This window comes from Talpa europaea (genome assembly GCF_964194135.1).
Source record: "Talpa europaea genome assembly, chromosome: 10".
Taxonomy (NCBI): Eukaryota; Metazoa; Chordata; class Mammalia; order Eulipotyphla; family Talpidae; genus Talpa; species Talpa europaea.
In genome coordinates, this window is record NC_140077.1 from 4,626,591 (window position 1) to 4,645,863 (window position 19,273).

The following is a 19,273-nucleotide window of genomic DNA, read 5'->3' on the forward strand; positions in this document are numbered from 1 at the left end:
CCCTCTTTGATCTGTTAGGACTTGAAAAGGGCCTGCACCGCCCCTTCTGTTCAAGACACCCTCCCTTTCATGGCAGTGAGCCCCCCATGTTGGCCTGACATCACTCATTTTGAGTGTGGAATGCCAGCCCTTCCTCACGCTGCTTCCCGGCAGCTCAGCATCACCTGCGAGTGCTCAGCATTGGTCGAGGAGGGGTGACTGGTGACCGTGCAAGAAAACAGTTTGTCTCACCTTTTAGTAATTTTGCTGCCTCACTGACCTGGAAGAAAGAAAAATAAAGCAAATGGTAAGATCCTTCTAGTGTGTGGTTTTTTGAGGGGTAGAATCTCAGCTACCCAAATGTCACACCCCATGCCTCAAAGCACAGTCACCCACCCCCAAAAAGTGCCTGCTTGGGAAGGTCATTCTGCACCACTTTGAGCTGGACACCAGTGACCTCTATGTCCCCTCTCCTTCCCAGAGAGGCCTGGGATTGATGTATAACTCTAGACACCTGGGGTCCCTCCGGGGCCTCAGTTTCCCTGTCTCTAAAATCAGGGGGATTGGAAAAACAAATCATCCCTATTGTCTCTCCTCTCCTTCCTTGCTCAGAGTAGACAGAGCAGTCAGCTGAAGCATTCTTTCCACTGAGCCTGGACACGGCCTCTGAATCCTTCTCAGGATTCAGAAAGAGGAAAGCTGGTTGTCGCCTTGGATTCATTGATCTTGGGTGCCCTCAGCTCTGAGACCTGCCGCTCTCCCCTGCACACACCAGAGGCATGGCAGCACCATGCATAGTAGCCCAAAAGTGGAAGCAGCCCAACTGTCCCTCCACTGACGAATGGAAAAATAAACGTGGTTTATCCAGAGAGCAGAATATGATACCTCAGTATGGGTGGACTTGGAACACGACACTGAGTAAAAAAAGTTAGTCACCACAGGCCACTTACTGTGTGATTCCATTTATATGAACTGTCTGGAACATGTTCGTTTCCAGCAACAAAAAATAGTTCAGCATTTGCTAGGACTGGAGGATGGAGAGTTTGCTGGGAGAGGAATGGCTAAGGGGAACGGGGTCTCTTCTTGGGGTAATGAAAATATTCTAAGTTTGATTGGGGTGATGGTGACACAACTCTGAAATAAGGGAATAAGGTTGAATAAGGGAACTGTCAGGCATACATTATATCTCAATAGAGCTCCTTTAAAAAAAAACACCTCGGCCATACCTGATTAATAAACATCATTTTCAGGTGTGACATTCTAGGCAAGACCTTAGATACATAACCAATTTTTCAAATTACATCCTAGTTTAAAGGATTCCTACTGAATCTGTGCAAATAACTTAATCTCCATCCAAAGTAAGGAGACTAGATAAAAGCTTCAAAAATCAGGAGTTAAAAACCAAGGCAAATAAAATTTGCTTTCCAAGTTTGTTCTTTGTTAGCTCCTTTGTTTTCTAGAATAAATTAACACATTATTTAAAATAGGCATCAGGGATCTGCAAGGCCAGATCTATTTTATTTATCAACTATTATTTATTATTATTTATTTATCATAAATAATTTTTAGTTATTTGTTTAATAAATTATTGACACAGTTATTTTTGTTCTCTTCAAATATGCCCATAAGTAAAATTTTCAATACAGAAAACACTGATAGTTATAACTTTAAAAATCAAAAGCTCTATGGGACCCTTTGTAAATTTTATGAGGGAAATGATATCTGGAAACTGAAAATCTGAGAAATATCGCTATGTTGCTTTAGGAGAAAACTGTTTTCCTTGAAAAATAGAAGCGCAAACACAGTTGCATTTTTTTTTTTTTGTCACCAAAGCTTCTAATATCATCACAATCACTTACATCAATTATAATTTTTAGCAGAAGTAAATCATTTCTCTCTCAGAGAACTGTCTGTGGGATGGTTAATTGCAAACTGCTACCCCACACCAATATTTCTGAAAGCTAGCAGAGCTCATGAATTTACATAATAACTTTCTGTAACTACAATACCTTCCTTAAAGAATTGCTAAATACTCTAGTACAAAAATGTGCATGTCCATTAATATGCCTCACTGCATATACAAATAAGAAGAAAAGGTCTATAAATCCAAAATGATGCTTATAAATCAATGTTTCAGCATTCATCTTGCTGAGAAATGATCTAAGCATCCAATGATTATCCATTAACTAATAAAATTTAATACCAATCTAAGAGTATAAATTACTGAAAGATGTTGGAAATTATCTTTAAGTTGACACACTATAAAACATAATTACGGTTGACGTATAGAAATTTGTCAGAATAATGATTCAATTTAGTTGAACACAAATATACATTTTTCAAACCCTGAAACATTAACTAGGAATAATATTAGCTTATTTCATGAGTAAAAATGAGTAAGTGCAGAAAAAAATACCTAGTAGAACAAAATGAGGCTTATATAATACTAATTAATTAGAGAAGGTTCAGCTGTTTTTTATTAAATCAAAATTATTAAACTAGTTCCATTTCCCAAAGATTTGCCATAAACTGTATACATTCCTAGTATGCTTTTAAGTTTGCTTTGGCAAACATTCAAAATATTGCAAGTTTAATGTCTCTTTTTTTTGATGATTTTAGGAAATAATTTCTGTCTGTTTTCATTGATCTCTATCAGCCAATCAGAATTTTTCTCCTTTCATTTAAGCCATTTTGTAATTTAACTTATTACCATCACCTGGAGATAGGAAATCATCAACTACACAGTGGAAGGTAAAGCCCTTTCTGGATTTCAGAGGCAAGGATATTCATGGAGAGCCTATAACTTCTATTCTACATTTTAACTGCTTTCACAAGAAATAGAAGACTAGAGAGCTAAAGGTCACCAGCTAGACCAGAGTGGGCCCTTTACCCTTGTGGGAAAGAACTCACCAGAGAGCACTGGGTAGAGTTGAACAAGGCAAGGCTTTATTAGAGGCGCATGCACGAGGGAACCAGGGCCAAAAATCAGAATTTAAACTGTTTCCCCAAAGGGTGTTGGAGGAGACATTCCAAGGGTGGGAGTGAGAACAGCGAGCGTCCTAGCTTATAGGTGAGCCCTTACTCCCAGCAGCAGCCACCACCTTTCTGGCCACCGACTGCTCATATGTTTCGCTTTGTGCTTGTGAAGCCTCAGTCCTGGAGCATGCCCTCCCCACCGGACGATGGGTATGAACTTGTAAACACTCCAACTCCTTTGACCCCTGAGGAAGACATTTCTGGGTTAACACTATAGAGTCCCTAGAGCGCTCAGAGGCACTGGTCAAGGTCGCCTTCGGTGGACTTAGCTTAACCTCACGCTTTGGCTCAGACTTCATTCCTGATCCAAGGTCTCCCATCAGGTTTTCCCAGATTCATGTCCCAACAAACTCCTTCCATACAAATCTTCCTTGCAGATACTGCTTCTGGAAAGCCCAATCTAAGGGTCAATCTGATATTCCCTTCATATTTAGTCACTGAACCTTCGGTACATTCAGTTTATTTTCAAGAGTTAATAATAAGGACAAGGAAAAGACTACATTTCTAAACTGGCCTTGTGGGTAAGTTTATAAGCTCAGGATGATGAGATAAAAGTGAAAAATCCACACAAGTGAAAATAAAGAGAGGAGGGCCTTTTTTGTTCCCTCTTCTCTTTACTTCCATCAGCCTGGGACAAAGACAAGCAGGCTGGCGCTCCAGCAGCCATCTTGTAGGCTGAAGATGGAAATCAAGTTTGGAGGATGGCAGAACTGGGGCCTGGAGACACCAGGTGCCATGACAACATCAGTTGTTTTCCCCTGGGCATTTCCAAACTCTCATTTCAGCCTTGATTTTTCAGGGCTTTTTAAATTATAGGCAGCTGATCTTTATCCTTGCTGATACAAGGCTCAAATTCAGGTCTCTCGAAGGCAAGAGTTAGCATCTCTAAACCATAAGCAATACTGAACTACGGAATAGTTTTGCATATATTTTTCTAATTCAGTCTGCCTCAGAACTTTAGAAACCAAAAGCCAAAATGCTAAACTGTGACTAAAAAGAATAATAGTGTTGCTGGGGTGTTTTCAGTTTCAGTTTCCAAGTGTTTCATTATGCACTGAGGTCTTTTATGAACCTCCTCACCAAATCACCTACTATTTTGAGTTTTTCTCAAGTTGTCATTGGGTACTACTTCCTAGTTCAGCAGTCATTGTTAAGGATTCTAAAGTGAGAATAAAAATATTTCAGGACCTTGACCTTGTTGGAATTATAAACACCACCGTGTTCACACATTAGGGTGGGAACTTTCAGCTTGGTGAATCCATATCAGCAGCCCTAGATAATTTTTTTAAAGATTTACTTTATTTATTTATTCATATAAGAGCTGGGGTGCAGGCCAGAGATGCTGGGGGTGGTGGTGCAGTGAGAGGATTCACCAGAGTGGGAAACAGAACAGGTGGATCTACTGAAATACACTGCTGAGGGGAAAAGCGGGCGAGACAGGAGAGGTCTGCTGCGCCATGTGGGTTAACTCCCTGGCTGGGGATTGAACTCGTGCTGCAATGGCTGCCGATAGTTTCATAGTGCTGAGACCTAACCCTCTGCACCACGAGGGAGGCCCCAGCCCTGGATAATTTTGCATTTGCAGAGAATATAAGCATGATGTTTCAAAACATTGTTTCATGCCTTTTAGCTAATCAGTAAAAACATTTTTTTTGTAATATATTTCTTTTGATTAACAAAAAAGTAATGAGTTTTTCCTTGCTTGCCTGGTTACTTCTGTTGGGGCATAAAGGAACTCATCCCACACACTTCTGGGCTCTTCCAGGCTGGCAAATAATCAAACAGGCATCAGACAGATTGATAAGCGAAAAAGCCAGTATGAATCCCTCCCATGTGGGAGACCCAGTATGGCTGAATATCTCACCCAGACAATGTCTTCTGGGACAGCTTAGCTAAGACAAGGGAGGCTGGGGGAAGACAGGGAAAGATCAATTGGGGAGATAAGGCATTAGGTCTTAGAGAAGCAAACATAAATATCAAAAACAACCTCCACCCAGACTTCAGAGCCTCTACCCTGAAATAAACGTCTTGCCAAAAAGACTTATTTTAGGGAGCCAGACTCTTTCCTCCCCTATACTTCATTAGCAATTAAATGAGCTCTGTTCTCTTAAAATCACAGCAAAGAAATATGATGTGTTGGGAAGGGGTAAGTTTGAATCAGGTGGCAGAAGGGTGTGAGAAACTGAATCCATAAGTGGTCAGTGGCCTGACTGTTAGAGGAATACAATGGAGCAAACTCAGAGCCAGTGAGTGACATCATGAATGAACTCCACCCTCGGGTGACATTTTGCTTCTACCACCCCTCCCCCTATCTCTATACTGAGGCAATGTCAGGAGCCAAGGACTACGGCTCCCGGCATGCCATGAGACTGACTTCCCGAACAAGGAACCTCTGGGAACTAGGAGTGGATTTAAGCAGCCATGCTTGGCTTGTAACCGAACACATGCAGTCTTCTTGCTCTCTTGCTTTTTTGGCTCAGATTTGCACCCTGTACTGCTGGAAGGAGCCACATGGAGGAGACACTGGAAGAGATACTTAGAAGACGTGGGTGAGAGACATGTGGGGAGGCTGCTCCTGGTCCTTGGCAGCGACTATGACAGCTGATATCTTGGCTTCATCTTGGATTATGTGGCATATTTTGAATTTTGAGTCTTTCTTTTTATTTCGGCTCTCAAGGACCTGCCTAACCTCTTTTTGTAGTTCCTTGGCAGAAAGTACTTTACATTTGTGGCAAAATTTTGGTCCCCACTTCAAGCCAAGCCTGTTTGGTTGGGCATTTGCCCATGAAGGATGGGTAAATTTTGGTGATCTATTGAGAAACAATTATTTGAAATCCTTTCTTTTCTCTTTTTCTCTCTACACACCAATTCTATAAAAAAAAAAAAATCTTTCACACTAAGGTTATGCTTCAGTTCTCTTTTTATTCATGGGTGGCTGGACCCCTTTTGGAGTATGCACCCCTTAACAGTTTGGGGGCTGGGCCTCCCTTGGTGGCGTAGCGATTGAGCGCTGGGTTGCGAAGCTGCCTGCAGCCTCTGCAGCGCCGGTTCGATCACGGGCCACCTGGCGAGGGTCCCACAGACCTCTCCTGCCTCCCGCTGCTCCCCTCAGCAGTGTATTTCATCAGTCTGCCTGTTCTGTTCCCCCTCTGGCTCTGGTGAATTCTCTCACCCTCCCGCGCTTCTGACTGTACCCAATGCTTGTATAAATAAATAAATAAATCTTAAAAAAAAAAACAACAGTTTGGGGGCCCCCTGGATGCCCCTTGATTAGCTTTAGTAAGACTACATATGCAATTCTGACTCACAATCTTCAGTGAGCAGCCCAGGAAACCAATCCATTATCTACAATAACCAGTCCCGGAAAGCAGGCTGTTATCTCTAAGTAGTGCTTATAAACAGTCAGACTGCTATCTCTAGTAAAAATTCAGGAGATCAAGCAATAACCCTGGTAGCAACCAACTCCACACATTTGCTCAACAATTAACCCCTCCCCTTATTTCTGTCCCTGCTTCCAATTTATGACTAAACCAAGTCCAGTATGCTTGCCTAACTAATCACGTAGGATGCCCCACTTCTAGCTAGCCTGCCCCCAGCTTCCCATGCCCACAGTCCCCCCATCTGGGCACCCTGAAGACTTCCTGTTTCCCACTACAAAGTTTTCTGGCTCCTCTGTCTGCCTTTGAGTCTCTTCCAAAATGCAGGAGATGGGGGCTGACATCCTACTATTGCAAGCTTTGAGTCAATAGCCCATGTTTGTCCTCACTTGGGTGGTCTTCCTTTGCTCCCTGGGAGAGAGCTCAGGCATTGGAAGGAGTCAGAAGTGGGTTTGCCTTCAATCTCTAACGCTGGCTGCCAGAGACTCTGCACAAGTCACTGGATCTTTCTCAGACTCAGGGTCCTCACCTGCAAAATCGACCAGCAAGTATGACCAGGACAGGTCCCCCGTGACTCTAAAGATTGTTTGGGTCAAAGCACCCTGCATGGTACCCACAAAGAAAAGGCTCACAGAAAATGAGGGGCCCCCTGCTTTACTAAAGTCGCTTCCTAGAAATCAATGTCATTACTTTCAAGATTTTTTTTTTCTTTTTAGGAACACTGGTAAGTAATTTTTTTCATTTACTTTGGCATTTTGCAGTTTACAGAGGATTTGCACATCTATTATTGTGTTTGTTCCTCTCAGCATCCCCTAGGGGAGGCAGGGAAGCGCTTATCTGTGCTATTATGCAAATGAGGCAGTGGATTTGAGCAGGTAATGGTTAACTTGGTGGGCGCCCCTCTGGTGGGGCTGGCAGGTGAGCCCTGCCAGGCTTTGCCCCACCGTGACCCGTTTTACCCGGAAGAGGCGACCAAAGTGCTCTGCACACTCACGAGTGTTTGTTCAGCATTTACAGCCTCCAGATAATGGCTCTGGACTCTGATTCCCGTCAGAGCTCCCTCCGTGCTGTGAGCACTGGGTTTCTGTGCCCCTCGCCTGCTCCTTCAGCTAATTCAATTTAACGCTTTTGTTTTCAGTACTGGTCCCCCAAACCTACAGAATCTCATTTTCTTTCTTAACTGGGGGGCAGATTTCAGTTTATCCCTTGCCTCCATGCCAACTGATTGATGATAAAGCTGATTTTTCAAGAACCTGGTGTCATAACCTGATCTATGAACACCAGGTAGAGGCCCATTTGCTGGGTAACGATCCTACAATAGGGCGGGAGGAAACCAGAGAGCGGGGAAGGTGGGTGATGGCAAAGAGGACAGCTGGGGCCAGGTGGTGCCAGGCCGTGGGGCTGGGTGAGGTTTTGAGTAGAACCCTGTGTTGCTGCCAGCCCACCGCGCCCGGGAATTCAGCAGAGGCCACGCACGTGGCTCCAAGACAGGCCAAGACCAGGCGCTTGGCTTCTGCTGAGGAGAAACAGGGCCATTTCAGTAAGTGGTTCCTTCAGTCTAAAAATATACAGTAGAAAACCCTTCTTTTAATAAATGGAGTGGAAAAAGTGTTTTGTTTTTAAGAAATTGGGTGAGTAGACTCTTTTAAAGAAGTCAAGAAACTGCAGGACAGACTTTCGGATCTAATTACAAGCCTAAATTTGGCAAATCTGGCACCTTTGTGAGCACTTCCCAGGCAGCAGCTGGCCCAGCGCTGCCCCCCAGGACAGCCGTGAAATGGGGAGGATGAGCGTAATATTTCCACTTTACTGATGGCGCGGTCAGGCCTGGAAAGGGTGTGACTTGCCTAAGCTCTTTCCAGTTCACCAAATGGGAATTTTGAAAGGACAGCATTTAGCGAAAGGATCGATCACGGGCAGGCTTGCAAGGTGGGAATTTGGTCTTGGAAAATATCAGCGACGGGGCATTAGAGCTAAAGGTACGAGTCTGTGAAAGAACATGCTGAGACAGGAACTTGGATCAGAGGGTTATTGGGGCGGTGGGGGGATCTCAGGAAGAAGAAGGGAGGGATCGGGAAGTGGCCCAGGGGAGGAGAAGTAGAACCAGGTCTGGCTCCCAGTGGGTCCTGGGCCCTGCCTCCTACTGTGTCCACACGAAGGGCAGAGGATGGCGAGAGGCCTGTGGGTTCCTGGGGTCAGAAGGGCTGAGTGTGAGCAGCTTGGGGCCCTTGAGGGGTCACTGCTGACTCAGCTGGCAGGCGACCTGGGGGCTCTGGCATAGGTCACCAAGTGAGGGGGCTTTGAGAGGTGGGTCGGGGACCCCTGGGCCTGTGATGACTGTGTGGAGGATGCCTGAGCTCACCCCCTCAAGTCCGTGGGCTGGTGACAACCTCTGCGATCTCTGTCCCCTCACCGCCCCATACACTGGAGACCAGGAATCCTGAAGAGCTGTCACTGGAGGGCGGGAGATGGGTTGGTAATTTCTCTTCACTGATCCCTCAGTTACTGGAACCTGCTGTGCACCAGGCTGAGGCTGGGGGCTGGGCAGCAGGAGGGCAGAGGTAATGTCTGTCTTCAGAAACTGCTTTTTTAGATGTTCTTTCTGGTTCCCTGGGTGCTCTGGCCCTGGCGGGCTTGCTCTGGATGTAGGAGATGGGACCATTCCTTGTCAAACATGACAAGTTGACTACTTTGTGGGAAAACTCGTGTGGGAAGGGAGAGCACTCGGAGGGCCTGCAGGGTGTGAACACCCCAGCCCAGGGAGTGATCCCCCAAGGGAGACATGAGGCCGAGAGAAAATCCCAAGCCTTCCCCGTGGGGTCAGGTGTGGGGCACTGGGCCTAGGGGTCCCCTTGCTTCAGGGAAGGAGCCTCTGGCCAAGTCCATGTGACCATGTTCACACCCACTTACATAGCTGGCAGCCGCTGCACCTCTGTAGCACCAAGGCCAAGGAGTTTTCCTCCAATTCACCAGTGCATTTGTTGTGCAATTTTAAAGTCTTCCAGCAAGAAGGTTGAGGGGGCCTCTCTGGTTGAGCAAGGGGTTAATACACTGCACTATGCAGCTCTCCACAGCTTCTGCAGCAGGCTCTCCCTCTCCAGCCAACCTGTGTCTGAGCTGAACCAGCGAACTTCACTGGTCTTCATCAAACAATCTATCGCAAAAGGCCACTGTTTCAATATCTCTCACGGAGGCGGGATTTTCTTCTACCTTTTGAAATTGTCAACAAAAAGCCTCCACCGCCCCTTTGCGCTGATGGGAAGTGAACCCAAGTCACCTTCTGCTCAGGAGGGGCTGACGCTACCATTTTATTCATGGTTCACCTTTTGGAGACACGTGGCATCCTGGACGGCACTGGGAATGGGTTCGAGGTGGGCCTGTCAGGGGTCGCCGCGCGGGGGAGGCAGCCAGAGGACGCAGCTACGCGGTTGTGTAAACCCAGCCTGTTCCAGATACTTTCTATCCCATGCGTCATATCGTGTTTCCCACACAAAACAACTAATATCCTTCTGAAAGAGATAAGCGCCTTCTGTGGGAAGGGAAACGCTGTTGCCGGTGGCCGTGTCCTGCAAAGCAGTGATGTGTTCTCCTGGGTGTGTGTCAATCTGCTGAAAAATTGATGGTATCAGCTTACACATGTAAGTCACCATCAATCATCCCACTCGGCATAAATGCCAGGGCTGATTTACATTCCTGTTCCTGACATGAGTTGGATTTAACATTTATCAGAGGATAGGAAAGTAATTGTAGGCGAGAGAAATGTGAAGTTCCCTCTGGGGGACCTCTTTGCTCACCAGGCCCAGCTTCCACACTGTAAGGGATGGTGCCCCCAAAGCACAAGGCCCCAGGGGACTAGGTACTGTTGTGACACACAGAGTTGTCTCCACAACCCCATCACGCCTGTGAAGCAGACTGTCTGCCCTGATGGGTGTCCTGCCAGGGGGTGGTTGAGGAGAGGAGGCGCCATCTTGCTTTTACTCAGTCTGAGAATCACAAAGAGGAGCAAGAAGAGTGTGAGAGGCGTGGGTGGGCTGAGTGACAGCACGCGCCAGCCCCTGGGAGAATCGCAGAAGTGCAGTCCTTCCGTCTTCTGACTAGAACCTTTTCTCAGGGTCCTGACACTTCTTTCCTTAAGATTTTCAAGAATGATTTGAATTAAGACGTTGATGGACTAACAATCAGGCTGTAATATAATCGAGAAAGTGTTTATTTGAGAATAAACACGGTCCACAACCCAGGGGTGGCCCCAAGGTGTCTTCCCCCAGGGGCTGGGCAGAAGTGTTTCTAAAGGGCAAGCTGGGGAGTGGGATGAGTTTAGGTTATTTTGTTTTGAGACTTCTGGATTGGTGGACAAGAATCTTCGGCAGAAGTCTATGGAGTGGAGTCCTAGTAAGGCCTGGCTGACGGTCCGTTTCTTCCACAGGAAGGAGGAGGAAGCAGGTGAACCTTTGAGCCAGGACCCCTAGGCAGCTCCCCTGGGGTCTCGACATGGTGGTGAGAGAACAGAGGGTGCGTGTGATTAAAGTTGGTTCCACAGGGACTTTCTAGCCTCCATGTTCTCATGGAGAGCCTTTTTCAGGAAAAGCAGCATTTGGGAAGCTCACAACTCTTCCCAGAGGCCTGAGGTCAGTGGGGCTCACACAGGTCCACCCTTCCTACTCAGAGTGTGGCCCTGCCACTGAGCAGGGAAGGGTTGGGTGGGGAAAATGGTGGGATCAGGGCCCCAGGGCAGGCTCCCACATGTCTGGGGAAGCTGGGGATCCTCTCCAGAGAGGAGATGTGGGTTTTTCCAGAACAGCAGGTGCCCTTCCCTATTGGTGCCAAGGTTGCATTCAGCCCCAAGGGGCGGGTTGTGAGTGGACACCCCAGCCCACTTTCATTCACTGAGCACAGGGGTGGCAACTAGGGGTGCCAGGCCAGACACCAGGACCTGCAGAGTGGGAACCCAGTCCAGAATTACCCAGCACCATGCTAAAAACAGATCTGCTTACTTTTCAAGAAAAGTCAGGAATTAAGATTTTTACGGGATCTGGATGTTGGTTACTAATTCAAATAAAAATAATGTCTGGGACCAGATTTCGTTTGTGGGTGTTAAGTTTATGACTTCTAATTAAAAACAACTATGAGTTGTTCTTTTCCTTTTCTGTTCTCTCTGCCCCACCCCCAGGTCTCTGAAGTCACGCCACTAACTCTGGAAAACAAGAGACATCTTTACTTGAACTTTTGGAGTCTCAGTCAATATTTTCCAAAGCATTTAACTCAATGACAGCTTAAGGCAGTCCCCCAGAAGTTGTCTCTGGGAGAAAGGCGTGCTAAGAGGGGGAGGTCACTAAGGGCTGTTCTAGGGTGACTTTTATTAACCTTTGGGGACAACAAGTCACATTTATCTCCAAGCAATTCAAACAAAGCATATTTTTTTCCCCAACTTACTTGTAAGCCCTACTGTTCACCCATTTTCAGAACGATCCATTTCTCCAAAGGGCTCTACATTTCTTGGATTTTTTCCCTTTTCTGTCCCAGAAAAACTCAATAAAATGGTACATGTTGCTTCTGTTTGATGCGCCTCTCCTGGCTGGGGAAAGGGTGATCCTGGGCCAGGTGAGGGAGTAGGAGAGGCCCCTCCTGGAGCTGTGTCTGCAGGGAAGGTCCCGGGTGGGGATACATGCCCGCCTGCTGGCAATGGGGAGCTGAGGTGATGCCCACTGAGGTCTTCGTGTGGCCAGCCCCCTTCCCGTGATCAGCAGGACTGCTACCAGCCAGTGGGGCTACTGCCTGGCACCTTGGCTCAGATTATGCTATCAGACTTCTGGGAGAGCAGCTTTATTGCAAATCAGCTGGCAAGGACATAGGCGATAAACTCAAATCTACCTCCCTACATAAAAAAGGGAATGAGGTGAGAAAGGTTTGGAGGCCCAGGGTTGAGACTAAAGGAGTTAAATTTTATTGGCTAAGGAGTCGGGAAAGGCAAAGAAATGTGGACTTGGCTGCAGTCCGTGGGTGAGTTACAGGACAGTTCATCTATGGAGAAGCTTGAGGAGATTCCCCTCAGATGACAAGGGTTTGAGTTTCTGCTGGTGGCTCCCTCATCTCCACGGAAGGCCCCTCCTCGCATTTGTGTCTCCCAACTCCAACCAGCCCTGGGCTCAGTTTGACGCTGGTTGATCAGCCTCCAGGCACTGCTGTGTCTATAAAAGCAAGTCTCAGAGAAAAGATTAGAGAGATTGTTTTCTCTTCTGTGCTCTCAGGGTCTAAAAGCTATTTAGCATTTCACCTTGGCTTTAAGGTTGTGTCTGCACGACCCCCAGGGAGCATTTGGCTTCTGCCGGTAACTTGGAGCCCATCTTATGACATTCGCCTTCCTGAATACAATGGAATGGTTTTCTTTGGGATGGATTCACCCCTTAGTCTTGTTATAGGACAGGGAGAGGGGCAGCCCAAACCCCGCAAACCTGCCTATTCTAAATGGGTTCTGCCATCCGCCGCATCAACACAAAACATAGGAGACTTTAATGGGAAGGAACTTTAATAAAAACTAGGAAACAATACAGGTAAGGCAAAGAGTCTAGTTTCTAAATGAAGCACCCAAAGTGACCCGTCCCCTCGTGGGTAAAAGTCCATCCAAATGGGATTGGCCCAGAGCAAGGCCCCAAAGCCTGCCCCAAGTCTAAAGCATCTTCCAGTGGGGACCCCCAGAAAAGGGTCACAAACAACCGGACAAGCCCGGAAGGAAAAGAGCAAAATCAACATCCAGATAAAAGCTGCCATGGTCACCTCCCCGTGGGTCTCACCTACATCTGTGTCACCCAGTCCACGACCAAAAGACAAGCGCAGTTTCTTCACGTGTCTCTAGGCTCCATGCGCCTCCTCCAGGTCTCCTGGCTCCATCCTGCTTCCTTCCTCAGTCTCTTCTTCAGCTTCTCCTCTTCCTGCTCAGCTCCACCCTCCCTTGGGTGGGGCAGGGAACCTCCCCCTTTCCTGGGGACCACCCTGTTACAGTCTGAGACCCTAACATGTGTGACCTGAAATGTTCTCATTCTTTAATGGGGATGATGGTACCAACATTTCCTGGCTGCTAAAATTTAAATATAATAACAAAGTATTTGACATATGAAAATAAGTATTAACTACTATGAATTCTTTTGTAAGAAAAATATATCCACGGAAAAGTCATCCATCCTGTTGTAATGCTGATGAAAAGGCTGATGTGAGCGTTCCTCACACGCTTTACCTCCTGTTATACTTGCTGGTCCAGGTTCCCTTCCAAGGTTTCCCGACCGATAAAACTGCTCACTCTTTTCTTCTCTTCCACCAGCTCTTCTGTGAGTGGCTCGTCTAGGTCCTCTTTTCCTTTGTACTTGTTTTAAGCTTGGTTTTGTGAGCAGGAGCAGTATGGTGAGAATGCTGGTGGAAGAACACTCAGGCCTTTGATTTATCTTGACTGAATCGCCAAGGAAATACTTGGGAAGCACCGACTAAGAGCGTATGATTTGGAACGGCTCACGCTTGGGTTCAAGGCCTGAATCTGAAACAGCAAACTGAAGGGAACAGGTCGACTCTGTCAGTAGGTCCTCCCTCGTGTATTTAAAGACACAAGACATGACCCAAAAGCAGACACACAGGGAGAAACAACAGGATTTATTTACACAGAGTGTAAAAAAGGCAAGAGAGAGAGACAGAGAGAAAGAGAGAGAGAATATCTTCAGTTTTGCGTGTGGTCAGAGCCATCTGTCCTACCCCAGATAGCATCCACTGAGCAGAGACCAAGGTCCAAGACAAAGCAGCATGTGACAACCTGGCAACTTCTCCACAGACACCCCTCCTCATCAGTAGCTTAATTGCCAAAAGCCCTAGCAGGTTTTTTTTTTAACTGGAGAAGTCCCAGCTCTGCCCCTATTTCCTGTCAGCCCCCAACTCATGGGATGGAGCCTGAAAAACCTCCACCTTCTACCACTGAGTTGGCTCTGAGAGCCACCCACTGGCCCTGAGGTTGTCCTCACCGTTCCTCTTACTGTTCCTTGTGTCCTAGATGAGCAATCTCAAGCAAATCGCTTAATCTTTATGACACTCAACATACTCATCTCTGAAATGAAATAAAAATAACTTCAATCTTTTTATTCTCCTGAATTGTCTTCTGAAGAGCAGCCCTGGCTATATTTACATAGGAGTACATTGGACTCTATTTGAAGTACTGTTCCTAGTCTACGAAGTCCCAGTATTTAGAGGCAGAGAAGTGCTGTGCTTGTCTATTTGAAAAGTTGTTGTCTTATTAACTCTTAGCCTCAGGGACTGGACTCTGCTGTAGCTCCTCATTTAGGAGATAAATAACTCAGCCTGGCCTAGTCCTGTCTGGCTTCAAGGTTTCCATGGAGACTGAGATGGAGAGAGAGGAGCTTCAGAAGACTTGCCACTTTCCCATGCAGTCAGAGGACCAGCTATGAGAGCAGAGATCCGTAGCAAGGGTGTGTGTGTGTGTGTGTGTGTGTGTGTGTGTGTGTGTGTGTGTTCCTCTCTTACGAGAGACAATGTCCTCCTGGAAATCAGTGAAAAGCTGCTATACCTGGAGGTGGTAGGAGAAGCCTCCAGGATGGCTGACCACATCCTCCCATTGAAAGGGCTTCATGGCTGGGTTATTTGGCAACTGGCCTCTAGTCGGAGGTTAGACTGCTTCCCTGGGTATTTGAACTTGAATGGCTGGGGTGAAATGTACTTGGCTTGCTGTGTAGGTGCAGATTGGAACTATGACCTTGGAGCCTGGGATTTGTGCTGTCCCAGCTGAAGGGTAACACCCTTGGTCTGGAATCCCTCTTACATGTGGTTTGAGAGAAGAGATGCAAAGCCCCTTGGCTTCTACAAATATGAATGGGGGCTGGGGGGAGAAATCCTTCTTTGTTTCACTGTCTTTCAAATTGTCATCCCCTCAGTTACAGATGTAGTTGACACCTCACACCTGTGGCTTTGTCACCAGCATAGCCACAGATATTGCACAGCACATTACAGTTGTTACAGAAGTCTCAAAATAGCAGGTGTGCTCATCACCGCTTCAAAATTACAGCCAAGATGAGTTGGCTGTCAGCTATAGCATTCCATGTTCATAAGGAAACCCTTATAACTATGTCACACATTGGGTTCTTTTATAAATCTAGTTCACATAAAATATTGTGTAACTTCAAAGTTAACAATGGGCTGCGTATTGTAATGCGATCGTCTTTGTAGCTCTAATTACAGGCCAACAGTCTGTGTCATTACAATGTACAGTAGATCTCTATGATTTATTTCCAACTGTTGGCAAGGTTGTATCCTCAGACCATCCAGAATATCCACCTTCCATCCCTGGTCATGGACATTTTACTATTTTTATGAATTTGACTTTTGGGGGGTTCCACATGTAAGTGATATTATATAGTTCTTGTCTTTATCTCACTTGGTATAATGTGATCAGGGTGTTGCACATGAAAGCTTTCTTCCTTTCTCATGGCTGAGTAATGGTCCTCAGTTTACATCAACCACAGATTTTTTGTAGCCATTTTTCTCCATTGATGGGTGTTTTGTTTGTTTCCATATCTTGGCTATTGAGAATAAAACTGCAATAAACATGGGAGTGCATATATCTCTTCAAAATACAGTTTCCACTTCCTTTGGATATGCGCCCAGTAGTGGAATTGCTGGACTGTTTGGTGGATCTATTTTTGGTTTTCTGAGGATCAGACATTTTGATTTTTAAAATATGTTTCTAATTGCATTTCAACCTAATAAATGTTCATTGTAGCCATATTCATTGTTTTGTGCCTTAAAACACATGATTTTTAAGAAATCTGGGCATAGTAAAGATGTAGAAATCTGCAATAGATTAATGATTTTCAAAACACAGGCATGATCCAGACAGTCATGGGATATAAAATCCACTTAGTGGATTGCAACTGACATTTTTTTCTTTAAGAAAAAAAAGAAGATAAAATAGAAAATATCATATGTTGTGAAGATACATCACACTTCTATTATTGTATGGAGACTAGTTCAACAGAGTAAAATACACTGCCAAGCAGGCTTGTGCTCAAGATGTTTGAAAGCCATGGCCCTAGAGAGCGAGGCTGGCCAGGACGGGCGTGTCTGCAGAGTGCTCAGCATTGCTAGCCCTCCAGCACTTAGGAAAATGTGTGCAGATAATAGATGCTCATCAAGTGTTTATAAAGTAGAGAAATGAAAATTCTAAAGAGTGAGAACCATGCAGTCTACAGCGCCATCAACAACGATCATAAAATCATTCAAGGTGGGCCTCCCTGGTGGCGCAGCGGTTGAGCGCTGGGTTGGGTTGCGAAGCTGCCTGCGGCCTCTGCGGCACTGGTTCGATTCCCGGCTGCTCCCTGGCCACCGGAGGAGGGTCCCACCTGGCGCGCAGACCTCTCCTGCCGCCCGCTGCTCCCCTCAGCAGTGTACTTTGGTCCTTCTGCCTGCTCTGCTCCCTGCTCTGGCTCTGGTGAATTCTCTCACCCTCCTGCGCTTCTGACTGTACCCAGTGCTTGTATAAACAAACAAACAAACAAACAAATAAATAAATAAATAAAACATGCCTCTAAAAAAAAAAAAAATTCAAGGTAAGTTTTTCCAGTACTTACTATATGTTGGGCTTTTCAAAGGGCTAGGACTCAGTGGTGAACAATCAGTTTACCGTTCAGTCTAGCAGGATGAACAACTCTACTAAGTGTTGGCCAAAAAAAAAAAATGAGCACGTGTAAGATGTTTAACACATATTTTCTATTTTCTGGTACATGCTATTCATGAAGACCCTAAGGGAGACTTGAAGATGAGGCTCATGTGGCTCTTCCATGGAGAACCCACTGCACTCTGGTGGGAGAGCCAGGAGGCTGGGACATAAGGTAGAGGGTGCCAAGAACCAGGGTTATAGTTAGGTGGCACGTAGGTGCTCTGTGGTTATCAGAGAGATTCCAAGAAACACATGTGTTGGGTTCTCATATCTCCTTGAGCAACACAAGCATCTCTGCTTTAACAGTAACCCCCTCTAGCCAACCTCAGGTTCTGCTGTCATCTGATTGTCTAGCTCCATATTTTTTTATGTCCACATAGTACACAGAATCTAGATATTTTCAACTTCATTTACTCATCATTTTTTACACTCAGGTCTTCCTTACTGGCATTGTTTTCCTTCTTCTTGAAATACATCCATTATAAATTCCCCAGTGAACATCTTTTGGAGGTAATAGGTCAGCATTAGAGTGAGTCACCTAGGGCATAATTTTAAGGGAGCACTAACCCTCAGAAGCTAAGAACACAGGACATGACCCAAAAGCAGACAGGGAGAAACTACAATAACAGGAATTTTTAATGCCCATTCAAGTTTGTAGAATCCAAGGGGCCTCTGGGACCCCTGGAGGTGAATCCCTGGCCTAGTGGATCAATACTTTATCTCAATAATCTCAAATGTTTGATGGCAGTAGAGTCAATGGCACTACTCACTTACCTTGACATTGAGACGAGAGTATCGAAAGGGAAGGAGAAGCAGGTAAATTATGTTTGCTTAGCAACTGTCAGAACCAGCCAAGGGGCTGCTGACTGGGGATCTTTTTCCTGTGGTGTCTTGTGGGTCAGAGAGAAGTGGTGATTCTGATAAAGCTACACCTTTGAGGATGCCTATCACCATGGTTGTGGACAGAAAAGTAGGGGGAGGAGGGAGAGCAGAGAGCTGAAGACATCAAGCACACTACTGGGCAGGCAGGACCCTGAAGGACCCCTCCACTGCCCACCCCCTTGTCCTGATCTGGAACATGCCCGTCCGGTGATCTAGTTCACTCCCGGCGAGTTCTACTGCGCGGGGATGAAGCATCGTTCAGAGGTGACCATGTGGGTGACTCAGGAGCCTCTTGTTTCCATGTGATGACAGGAGTGACAGCCTCAAGGAAGCCTGTCCTCATGGCTAGCAGGTTGACATTTAAGAGAGGGGAAAAGCCAAGCTCGCTGGACCAATTTAGTCTCACTAGATAGACCTCACCAAACTCACAGTGTGGTGGTGCAGCTCTCGGCTCCCTGATTCCTTGCCATGGGAAATGTGCCTGCTGGCTAACGCCTCCTGGAGAAAGTGACTGTGAGACAACACTGTTGGACAAATAATAAACTGCTTCCTGTACCTTATAGGCCATGTGGAGGAAATTCTGAAGGAGTGAAACTCTTTTGAGAAATTGCATCTTCTGCTTTTTCATAATATATTGAGAGGCCAGAGGTGGACCCATCCCACAAGTCTTTCTTCCAGTTTCCATTTTTTATTAAATGAATATCACCCCATCGGCAGTCTGTCTGGAGTGGGAGTCTGGCAGTTTGTGTGGCTGAGATGGTTTAGCTTTCTACTCTGGCTAGGCTGGACGATCACTGCTGCCTGTTCTGTCAAACACTCATCTAAGTGTTGCTAGGAAGATATGCTGTAGATGTAGTTAACAACTACATCCAATGGACTGTAAAAAAAAAAAAGCGAGATTAGTGCCCTCAATCATTATGTGTGTGTGTGAATGTGTGTTGGCAGGTGTGACAGGAACACTCACCCAATTAATTGAAGGTCTTAAGAGCAAAAATGGAAGTTTCCCAGAGAAGAAATTGTCTCAAGGGTGAGACACATACTCTGGTGTGAGTTTCCAGCCCTACACACTTCAGACTTGCTAGCCCCCCTAATCACATGAGCTAAGTCCTTAAAATAAATTTCTTAATATATTTGGTTGTTTTCCTGGAAAACCCTGACTGATGCTGAAGGCATTACTTTTTTTTTTTTTTTTTTTTGGTATTGTTTTAAATGCTTTTCAGTTTAAGAATCTGAAAGCAAAGTCACTTAAACCAAGAGTGCCTGTACACACACACACACACACACACACACACACCCC